The sequence below is a fragment of the Lontra canadensis genome, unplaced genomic scaffold (assembly GCF_010015895.1).
Source record: "Lontra canadensis isolate GAN:19392208 unplaced genomic scaffold, GSC_riverotter_1.0 scaffold48, whole genome shotgun sequence".
Taxonomy (NCBI): domain Eukaryota; kingdom Metazoa; phylum Chordata; class Mammalia; order Carnivora; family Mustelidae; genus Lontra; species Lontra canadensis.
In genome coordinates this window covers 5,056,879-5,068,994 of record NW_022631042.1, presented here as the reverse complement: position 1 = coordinate 5,068,994, position 12,116 = coordinate 5,056,879, and the positions used below count along the sequence as shown (strand labels likewise).

General features: G+C 36.2%; 1 pseudogene; it reads right to left on the bottom strand.

The window, feature by feature from the left end:
* Positions 1–269: 269 nt before the first annotated feature.
* On the bottom strand, positions 270–2,465 carry LOC116876858 (annotated as a pseudogene).
* Positions 2,466–12,116: the final 9,651 nt, after the last annotated feature.

The window sequence follows — 12,116 nt, the reverse complement described above, 5'->3', positions numbered from 1 at the left end:
TTTTACAAACATGCCTGAAATGAATGTTTTAATAGAATTTAACTTTTCCTTAAATGGTCTTTTCATAACCAAAACAAACAACAAAAAACACCCAATGTTAAAACCACTTAATAAACTTACAAACTTGAAAAGTTAGACACTTCAGGTAGGCAGTAAACTCAATATTATGAAAGCAATGTTTCCAAGTTTCAAAGATTTGACAAGTTCTGCAGAATAACTTTTGTCCGTGGATGGATACTCCACAATCTTCTGCCAAGTAGGACTGAGTGTCATTCACCGGTGTGAGGTCGAATCCATTTCAAGGAATGTTGTGTTGGCACAGTCATTGAAGGATGATAAAATGTGTAGTCAGGTCTTGTACACTGAGTGTTACATCTGCAGTGTTTTGGATGATAGAAGGGACTTTCCATTTTCCTACAAGCAGGGAAATAATGGCACAGTTGACTATTAGAAGCTAGAAGGTGGCACTGGTTTTACAATTGCTGGCTTTGGAGACACTACTGGAATTCTTAGACTCATATGAGTGAAGGGACAATCTGGTTTAGTACATTTTGTATCATTTTCAATTTGGATGAAAGAACAAACATTTTTTTCAGTAAATTTACAATTGGGGAAGGCTTTGCAAGTGAAACAGGTTGATGGTAAGCACACTCATCCCCATGTTTAAGGCAGGCAAGTATTTGCAACATTTCAAAAATCTTTCTGGTTTCTGGACCACACTCAGCTCACTCATCTCCCATCTGAAAAGCTACCATTTGGCTCATCAAGCTGCCTGCTCATCAGCTGCAAGTGCTGTGGGTGGAGGAGACCTCTGAGTCCCTTGTTTGAGGTTGCAGTTTGGTTTACAGGTTTCACTACTTCAAAACACATGTCCTCCTCTTGATCTGACCTGTATTCTCGTAGGCTGGGGACACCATCCAGTGTTACTATAAACTTGGGACTTGCAGGTTTATCTGGTGGTACAAGATCCCATCTGCCTAAGGTGTCCTGAAAGTACCTGAAGGGTATCTCCAGTCTTCATTCCCCACTCTTGTTTTGGAGCCACTACTATTTCCTCATACAGCTTTGGCTTCCTCAGAATAAATGGTCTTGTGTCTGCATGGACTATGGATTCCATGTCATAGTAATCTTGACTGATCTGCAGAGGTTCTGCCATTACTGGCTCAATGAGCAGTTGGGATAACAACTGCCTCTGTTGAGTTCCTGGGCTTTTTTCTTTATTATCTCCCTTTGTTTCCTCTTCTTTAATGGGGAGATTTATTCTGGGAGTCCTCCTTTGCCCTGGACCATTTCTGTCAGCAATTCTTCTTGAGAAGTTCAAGTTCTGGGAGCAACTGGAAGTGTCTGTTTCTGTGAGACTAGAAGAGTTAGTTGTTTTTGTTACAGATTCTTGAGCTTCAGATATAGCTTTCAAAATTAGATTCTTGTTATCTTGTTTAGAAGGTGGAAGCAAAGGTCTCCTTTCAGGCTTTGCTAGCACTTGACACACTGCTAGGGATGCTTCCTCTATGAGACCCAAAATCATCATCTTCCTCCTCTTCTTCACCAACATGATGGAATTTTTTTACTTTAACAGTTGAACTTACCACAAGCAACTTCCTCTTCTGAAGGTTTTCTTCCTCAATACTTATTTTTTTCTAAGTTGTTTCTGAAGAAGGTTCTATAAGTCTCTTCTAAGCTGTTAAGCACTTATGGTTCACAAAAATGTCTTGTTTCATACACCTGGCTGTTCTGTATATCAGGTTGCTTGGTGGCACAAATACCATTTTGCTGCTGCTGAAATTGTAGCTTATTTAAATGAGAACCACTGTCTGCATTTTAACTTGCAGGTGGTTGACAATTTTCAATAGAAGTGTGAGAAGAATTATATGAAACTGTCACTATAGGGTTTTCTTCTGAGATAAGGGATTCTCCTGCACAAAACTGAGGTCTTCATCAATGAGGTCATCTGGTTCTGGCTTAGTATCAATCACATCTTCAGAGGGTGCTGTCTGCCTCAGAGGCTTCATAGCTGACATTAATCAGGTTGCAGCTCCATCATCATAAGTCTGTCTGACTTAGTAGTTTTCTGCACCTGTAAACTAGGAGAAACCTGGAATCTCTTTTTTCAGGTCTAGTGTTAGCAATGGCAAGAGGCAGCACTGCAGCTTCATGCCTTCTCTCATCCCCCCGACTGAAACTGCTCTTTTTTGAAGACACATTATTATCAAAGATGTTGATTTCAGAAGACTTTAGACTGGAGGGGTCAGTTGTAAGAGAGCCAAGTTTATATAATACACCATGAAGACATAATGATGAATCGTGTTGTTCCCTAGGAACAAGGACAGGTCCTCTGTCATTTGGTCCTGACTTTCTTGTTGGCCACCATTACTATAATGTTATCAGGAAGTTCATCAATGTAAGGTCTTGTAATTTCCTCTTAATGGCACTCCAGATCTTCAACTGATCTCCACGCCGATTTCCATGGCTCCAGCATTGGCAGTGGGTTCAGCCCCTCCTGTGCCTTACTTCCCCAGATCCTGGGACAGTTCCTTGCCCGCGGCTCAGCCACAGCAGCCACCAGCCACCAGCACCACTCCAGGGCGCTCTGTGTGTCCCACCTCCCCAGTCTCAGCAAAAATACTTTTAAGGTGGTGGTGGAAAATCTAGCATAAACAGTAAGTATGGACTAATACAGCTAGAAATAGAGTAATAGCTGAAAATATGTAGAGTTGAGGAAGGCTGTATATTTTATTTTCTTATGTATTTTGCTTAATGCCTTATGGTGGGAGATGTTTTTACATGTTTAAAAGCTATTGTGAAAGAGCAAATAGGAAAGGATAGGGTGAAGTTATGGGAGAGAGAAAATAAGGAGTAACATCCAAGCAGTAAAGGCAGCTACTGTTACCATGTGCCCCTACAGTTTACTGATTCTATCTTCTCCGTATGTCTCCATATTTAAAAAAAAAAAACAATTTTTTTTTTTTCCATTTGAGAGAGAGAGGGAGAAGGAGGAAGGGGCAGAGAGAGAAGGAGAGAGTCTTAAGCAGACTCCACACTGAGCATGGAGTTCACTCAGGGCTGTATCTCACCACCTGAGGTAAACTGAGCTGAAACCAAGAGTCCAACACTCAATGAACTAGGCCACCCAGGTGCCTCAATATGTCTCCATCTTGATACATTAGGACTGTATGTAGAGAAAGCATAGTTGTGTGTGTGTTGTGTGTGTGTGTGTGTGTTTAAAGAGAAAAACACACACCAAAAAACCTATTTGATCTTTCTGAGTGCATAAACAGTTATTTGAAAAAACAAAAAACAAAAAACAAAACCTAATCCTCTGAAAATTTACTTAGACTCACACAATTTCAACAATCCTTTCAATTTATCTTATATAAAATTATTCAGCTCTTCCCATGCTTTGATCTTAGATGATATCAGAAAGTATCCCTGAAGGAGTACAGGCACTTGCTCTCTGAGTAGAGTTAGGGAAAGTGATATTCATGATGATCCTTGGGTCTGAGCTGTCTGTTGCACATTTTTTCATTCCTGTAAGCAGTGTTGGCCTCTTTTGCAGAAGTTCATGATGGATGAACTCATAGTTTATTCATTTTGCTCAGGCAATGGTACTAGGAAGTCCTGGGCATTTCTCTCCTGTTGATGTAGTTTCCACTTAGTTCTTGCCAGCTGTGGACTCGGGCTCAGCTACCCATCTTCAGCCTTTGCTGTGAGGTCATCACACTGCCCTTTCGAGGTCCTAAAGCCAGTTTTTCAGTCTTCAGAGTTCATGTCAACCAGGAACTTAATGTGGCTTAGCTAAGTTTATTTGCTGCACATTTTAAAATTTTTCCTTCTTTTCAAATTGGCTAAGTCCTCCAAGTTGCTATATGCCAGGTTAGTAAAGAGGTCAGTTTTTCCCCCCAGAATCCAGAGGTTGATTGAAGTACTTTTTGCTTTTCAATATGTATTATTCTTGGGATTAGTCTCATTATTTAACAAAGCTCCCCAGTAAGGAGTTTCAAAGACCCAGAGAAAATTAGCAGATTCGGGGCACCTGAGTGGCTCAGTGGGTTAAAGCCTCTGCCTTCGGCTCGGGTCATGATCCCAGGGTCCTGGGATCAAGCCTCACATGGGGCTCTCTGCTTAGCAGGGAGCCTGCTTCCTCCTCTCACTCTGCCTGCCTCTCCACCTACTTGTGATCTCTGCCTGTCAAATGAATAAAATATTAAAAAAAAAAAAAAAAAAAAAAAAAGAAAATTAGCAGATTCATTTTCCTCCCACTATCTTTGTTTCCTATTTCTGTCTCCAGTGCTTACTATAGTAAACCCTTCTTTCTGACTCTGTGTAAGCCTTAAATGAGAGGAGATATCCTTTATTCTCCCTTTGAATGAATGCTAGGAGATGGGTCCTCCAAGCTTGTGCTTGATATGATAAATAAGGAGAACAAAAAATAGTTAGCAAATTTTTTCTATTGACTTGCCAAGAGATCTAGTACCAACCTTCTGGCCTGGATAGACGTTGCAAAGAAACCAAGAGCACATGTAAAGTGTAATCGGCAGCTGACAGGTTATGAGCCTATTGGGATGTTCAGGGCAAAGCAATGCTGTAGACATAAGTACCAATGATGCATAAACCACATCCCAAACAAAAAACCAGGTGCAAGACTCAGAACAGAGCATCACTGCCTTGGAAGTAACATCTGGTTTATTACCTAAAGCAAAAGGATAGTGAAGCAGCCACCTGGGAAGGTTGGTAGGATCAGTCTCCCAAATACATGAGTGAGCATGTCTTGAGAATTTACAAAGAGTCTGTGATTCTCAGCCTTGGCTCCACATTAGAATCACCTGAGGGAGATTTTATTGATCCAGGTGCCCAGGCAATGCTCTATCATATGAGAATCTCTAGTTATAGGACTTATATTTTCAAAACTCTCTAGGTGATTCCAATATGCAGCCAAGTTTGAGAACCGCTGCACCAAAGGAAGGAACCTAAAAGGAGACTGGAAATCAGGCTTTTGTGAAATTAAGGGCTAGTACGCTGTCATAATCTCTTTTCAATGTGGACACAAATTTCTTGTAAACTTTAAAGTGTTATCATGCCTAGTGTTTCTTCAAAGATTATGTGTAGTTAGAGGAATGGGGGCTTTTGTTAGGGTTCTCCAGTATTGCTCTAGACCCATGATTCCTTTTAATATTATTTTTCAGACTGTACCATTGAAAATAGAGAAATGAGAAAATATTACTTTTAAAAAAATAGAAAAAAAAAGGAAATGAGCCCCAAAAAAATAAATCACAAGGTAGAGGATTAATGAATCTAAAAAAAGGTTTTTTTGACAGAACTCACAACTAAGCCTTTCACTCCATCACTTAAATAAAAAAGAATCTCAGTGTCCAGATGCAAACTACCAAAATTCTAAGCTCTGATTTTAAGGAAATTAAATTATGTGCTACACTTTTCCAAATACCTATTAGCCAAGAAGTCATCATTCAGAAGTTCTGGAAGAATTCATTAACATTTGTAAATCATTTTCAGTATAAAGGCAAATGTAATATAGTTCACTTAATCAATATATTCTCCAAGGGAACTAGAAAAGCCTTTATGTTATTAGATTTCCAACGCTGGTCCACACATGGTTTATCATTGTATACTGTACTTTTTATTCATTTTTATTTTTTAAAGATTTTATTTACTTATGTGAGATATAGAGGGAGAGAGAACATGAGACAGGAGAAGGTCAGAGGGACAAGCACACTCCCTGTGGAGCTGGGAACCTGATGCTGGACTCCATCGCAGGTCTCTGGGATCATGACCTGAGCTGAAGGCAGTTGCTTAGCCAACTGAGCCACCCAGGCACCATATACTGTCCTTTTTAAAAATGGGATTTCTATAATGTAAAAATCATGTTAGTTTGTGTTAAGTATTCACACAATTCACTGTTGATGTCAGCCTGACAGCATTCATGGTGAGAAGACATTACACATTGCTTAATGTGAATGTTAGCCCTAGAGGAGATAGCTGGAGATAAATTCTACCCTTTTCAGTTCATGACAGCCACCACTAGGAAAATGAATGTGATTAACAAATTGTGGAGAGGTTAGTAAGCTTTGTGTGCTATCAGAATTAAAACAAAAACAAACAAACAGAAAACAAAAACAACAAAAAAAAAACCTATGATAATGTACAGGTACTGTATCAAAATAAAAGTGCAAAGAAGACCTCTGGAAGAGTGTATTTGCTGGCAAGCATCCAGTTTTTTTTAATCCAGAGATAGTATTCTTCAATAAATCACAGTATATATACACATATATATAAACACACATGCATAGGATAGTTAGTCTCCCCAGCAAAATCTGCCAAATCCCACTTAGAATTATAGAGTATTTTGGCCTAGGTGGGATTTTAGATATCATGAAATACTCTGTTGGGATAATACACAGCTTTCTTCAATCACAATTTTGCCAGTTAACTCCTCTAAGATCTTAGACAAGTCACTAAACTTTCTGATTATGCTAAAATTGTGAAAACTAAGCAAGTATTTTATATTAAGTATCTATCCCATAGATAATCCAGAAATGTTAGTTGGGTAATTCACGAATGATGTAAGATTTGAATGATTGGTCCTTGGCAGCACAGCTAGTCATTGGCAGAGTTGAGACCAAAACCACAGACTTCTGGCTCCTCTCAAGTATTTTTGCTTTTCTTCCTACCTCTTAAAAGTCAGAAGAGAGGTTATGATTCTTCAGGTTTCTTAGAATTTGTACCAGGACTTCCAAGCTCTTTTAAAAGGAAGAGACCACTAAGTGGCTTTTATATAAGATATCTGGAGATAAGTATGGAGATAATTCTCAAATTCTTTAAAATTAGAGCTTTGAAGTCTATTAGAAAAGATATTGTGAAGTATTCATCAATGTGTTTTTAATTTGACTTTTTCTCCCACATGACCCTTCTCCCCATTTCAAGGAGAGTAAGAGTAGTTTAAGTTTACTGCTTCAAGAAAGGAAAGATATAACAAGAAAAAAAAATTGAGAACTAAGTCAGTTCTTGTGTCCTAAATTTCAAAATACACTTATGAATTTAAGGAAGACACAACAGTCTTGACAAAAAAGGCTTTGGAGTGGCATGATAAGAGGTCTTTTAAATATTGAAAGCTAAGGTCCTGACCTGAATTATTGACATAGAAACATAAATATTCTGTTAGAACAAGTTTTTATCACCTGGTAAATCTCTATAAAGAATTTGGGAGGAGCATAAGTGAGATAGTAAGAAAAGAAAGATAGCCATAGATCAGTGCCCTCTTGAAGTAAAAATTACTCTAGCTGCTGCATCCCTGGCAGAATGAGAGAACACACAGCTTCCTGTTTGGGATACTGCTAACACTTAAGAAATTCCTCCGACTGTGGTTTTGAGAAAACAGAGATGATGTTTAAATGAAGTTATTTGGCTGGTGAACATAAGGCCCAGAGCCCCTGTGAGCAGTAAGTCCTAGAAGTGTGCAGTCACATAATTTTATTTCCCTTGTATTGCCCTGAGTGACACAGCTGTATCCTGGAAAGACAAAAGTTCTGGGGTGGGCAGAGATGAGGACGTTCTTGTGGAATGTGCCACAGAAATTTACATATATAACATGGATGCCTCATCATGTGCTGAGGTAGAAGATTGATTATGCCCATGGAGGAGAGGAAGTGAGAGGCTAGTAGAGCACAGGAATTTGAACCTCAGGTTGTAGAGTACCACTGTTGTGTTCATATGTAACTTTGTCTCTTAATTGCTGCATAAACTTGACACAATTTTTTAACTGCTCTGGGTACCAGTTTTCCTGTTTGTAAAACATGGATAGTAATAATAGTACTTGGATAGTAATAATAGTACTTACTCCATATGGCTGTTATGAAGATGGATAAACAAAGATATACCTATAGATAGAAACAGTTATAGATACAGATATAGATAAAGATATATAGATATAAATTACCTAGTGTAGAGCTATGTAAATGTGAACTATTTTTTAATGGTCCTTTTCAGCAGATGCCAGCTATGGATAGATGGACTATAAGGATGAGGTTCTTACTTCCAAATTTCACAACAAATTTCATAAATTTAGGATTTACACCAAATTGGGGGTTGAAGTAGGGACAGAAAAAACAAAAACAAAAATTTACTGAGCAAGTTTCAAAGGGACTATTTGATAAAGTTTCAGGCTTCTGCACTCAGGTAGAATTATAAATTAAGCCATAAATTAAATTAACTTATCTATATTCATATATGCACATGTATATGTAGTCATATATATGTTTATTTCTTTGACATGTAACTCTGTGGCCTATGGGATTCACGCTACTAAAAATTAAGTGGTGAAAACTTAAAAGGCTTTTAAACTGAAAATTCCATTTTAGTATGACAGTAAGATATTTGTTACTGATATATATCTATTTTATTATTTTATATGCTGATTTATATTTTTATATTTATATTTTTATATTTAAGATAATTAATCATTATAATATGTATTATATATTATATATAATATAATTAATTATAATTAATATAAATAAATAATTATATTTATATTTATATTTAATATTTATATATATTCTTTATATGCTGATATATATCTATTTTATTTTTTTAATTAAAGATTTTATTTAATTATTTGAGAGAACGAGAGCAAGAGACACCATGAGTGGGGGGGTACGGGGCAGAGGGAGAAGGAGAACCAGACTCCCTGCTGAGCAGAGAGCCTGACATGGACATGGGGCTCTATCCCAGGACCCTGGGATCATGACCTGAGCCAAAGGCAGACACTTAACTTACTGAGCCACCCAGGTGCCCCTATATCTATAGCTATCTCTCTAATCTAGCAATCTCTTTCTCATATTTGAAAGTCGATTACAGCAAAATAATTAAAGATCCTGCTAAGTGATTATATATTATAGTAGCATAGATTTAGAGTCAGGATTCCCTCAGTAATAATGTTTTTAAATAATCTGTGTCATAACTGTCTTAATCGACTAGCAAGTAGTAATAAATGAATATTGTCTATACATTGGCAACTCAACAGAGAATAAGTTCATATTCAATTTATCCTGTGAATTTTGAAAAAAAAACAAAGGAAAATTATATATATATTTTTTGAACAGATGTTATTTATTTATTTATTTATTTATTCATTTTGAGAGAGAGAGAGAGAGCGCTCAAGTTGGGGGAATGGCAGAGGGAGAGGGAGAGAGAGAATCTGTAGCAAATTCCCTGCTGAGCACAGAGCCCAATGCAGGACTTGATCTCAGTACTCTGAGATCATGACCTGAATCAAAGTTAAGAGTCAGACACTTACTGGACTGAGCTATCTAGGTGCGCCAAAATGATATTTTTTAGCAGAAGAAAAATGTTAAGAAATTGGTATGTGTTAAATAATTAAGAAACACTAAAAACAGAAATACCATGTTTTGCTGAGCATGTTTACCATTTTAAGGATCTAAAATTTGGAACTGGAAAATTCCCGAGACTTCCAGCCTAAAGAAAGGAGTATAAAGAACATCAAGTTGCCTTTAATCTTTATGAGTGGAAAGTGTTAGTACCTCTATTCATTCATGTGTTTAACTGTGCAACTTTGTGAGCTCCTTAACTCACAAAGACAGATGTCAGTACTTAAAATCTTGGCTTTCAGACTATAGGGATTACTGCTTTCTGAGGCATTCAATGTGGGAAAAAAATATATTCACTGGAACTCAGAAAATGAAAGAGTTTTAAAGAAGGGAGTGTAAGGCAACAAAATTCATTACATATTTTATCTAAACTTGTAGTAACTTTTGTCCATCAAAGAACCTTCTCTCTTCACATTCTTCTTCATCTCCTTCCTCTGTTTCCCTCCCTTTGTGAGTAATCTGGTTTTATAGTCCATCTGGGTTAACAGGTACACTATACTACACTAAGATGGGAAACTTTAATGGGCAAATAACTTTTAGGTTGCATACCAAGATCTCATAGCTCCAGTTCACTCTGCAACTAGGCTTGAGAAAGGAAATGCAACTAGACTTGAGAAAGAAAACATTAGGTCACTTTTAAATCAGAGAAAATTATAGTTGGTAACTAAGAGGTAGTAGTTCAACACCTGGAAATGACTGTAGGGATTCATTCATTCATTCATTCATTCTATAGATAAATATTGATCTCTGAGTGCCAGACACAGATTTATTATATGAAGATGTTAAATCTTTTCAGCTAAATTCTTCTCATCTCCATTTTAGTACACATACATAAATGTCAAGATTATTTATCAGTTTCTGGGATATTACAGAAACTCAGTAATTCATACGTATTTCTTGTTTCATATTCTATGTATTTGTCATGCATAGTGTGGAAAAATATAGAAGAGAGTGGCTGATAGCTCTCTTTAACATAAAGAAATAAAATATCAGATGCTGGTTGTAATCAGAAGAATAGGGAAAGAAAGGTCACAGGAGAGTACCATGGCATAAAAAGAACAGGCCGTCCTGGATTTCATGGAATTGTATGGAGAAAGAACACTTTTGAGGAGCAAAGGTCAGGTTTTATTAGTTGCATCACTGTTCTACTTAAAACTTCCTAATGACTAAGACACAAGAGTATAATAAGCTCTGTGATAGGTCTTATTCTTCTTCTATAAACAACTTGAAAACTGGAGAAATTATATGAAACAAACATTTTTAGATGTTAGACAGCAGGAAGTACAGGACTGTTATCCCTGGATTTAGGAAAACAAATCACAGTAGCCTTATGCTTGAAGAAAATTTCTGGAATGCAAAATAGCAAGGGGAACCCAAACAGAGACCAGTGGTTTTGCTGTGTTGACAACATGAGGACTGAACTTTTAAGATGCTGAGATGACTAGAATTTACAAGGTAGAAAACATGAGATGAGAGAGATACACAGAGAAATAGTTCCAGTACTTTACACAGAGGTCTTAGTTTTTAGAATTCCATTCTGCACATATTACAAGTAAAACCTCAAAGGGCAAGTAAAAAAAAAATATCTTGTAAGAAAAGAACAATTATCAGGGAGTTGTAAGCAAAAGAGTTTCCAAAAATCACACAAAAGTAGGAGTTATTCAAGTCTTAATTCACTGTGGAGTTTCATTAATATGTGAGACACCGTAGAGACTCCAGACATATCAACATGATTTAGGAGGAGGACTAAGTGAGCTCTAGCAGAAATACTACTCCAGAGTAATTAGTGCTCCAAAATAAATAAATAATTTTTAAAAATAATAAAAATAAATTAGAAAATAATAATAGTGCTTTAAAAAGCTTTGAAAAGATCAAACTAATCAACAAGTAACTCTACCAAAATGGTGTCATCACTCTTTAAAGGAAGACAATGAATGTCAGCACTTAACAACATCAAATTCGGAAGCATCTAATAAAAAAAGTACATAGATATGAAGAATTAAAAAAATGAGGCTTATAGCCAGCAGCAATGTCTATCAATGTAAACATTCTAAAAAATGACAGGAATGGGAGAATTTTTCCATAAGGACTATAAAAATCATTTGTAAATATGCTCAGATATTTAAAGAAAAATGTGAACATAATGAGAGAATAAATTAAAAATATATATAATAGCTATTTTCTGACAAAGAAAAATATAAATATCAAGTAAAACACCACTACATAAGATTTTTATCAGATTAGACTCCATCAGAAAAAAAGTAATATTAAACCCAAAAGTATAGAACCAAAAACTATCCAAAATGAAGTAAAGAGGTATTAAAAACTGAAAAAAAAGCAGAGAAAAAGAGACTTACATGTTATGGCTAAGCAGTCAATATATGATAAATTGGAGTCTGTTAAAGAGAGTTTTGTAAGAAGAAACAAATTAAAGAAATTATTGCCAAAATTTTTCCAGGTTTGATCAATATAAACCCATAAACCCTTGATATCAACAAATACCAAGAAGAAAATGAAGGAAACTACATCAATGCAATTCATAATTAAATTACCAAAATAAGTAATAATAAAGAGAAAACCTAAGAAGAAATAAGAGAAAAAAAAAATCAAACACGTAAAACAGAGGTAAATAAATTGTTGTCCATGTACCAAATTCGGCCTATACCCTGTATTTGTATGACTTCAAAGTTAAGAATGTTTGCCATGGTTTTTTATTAC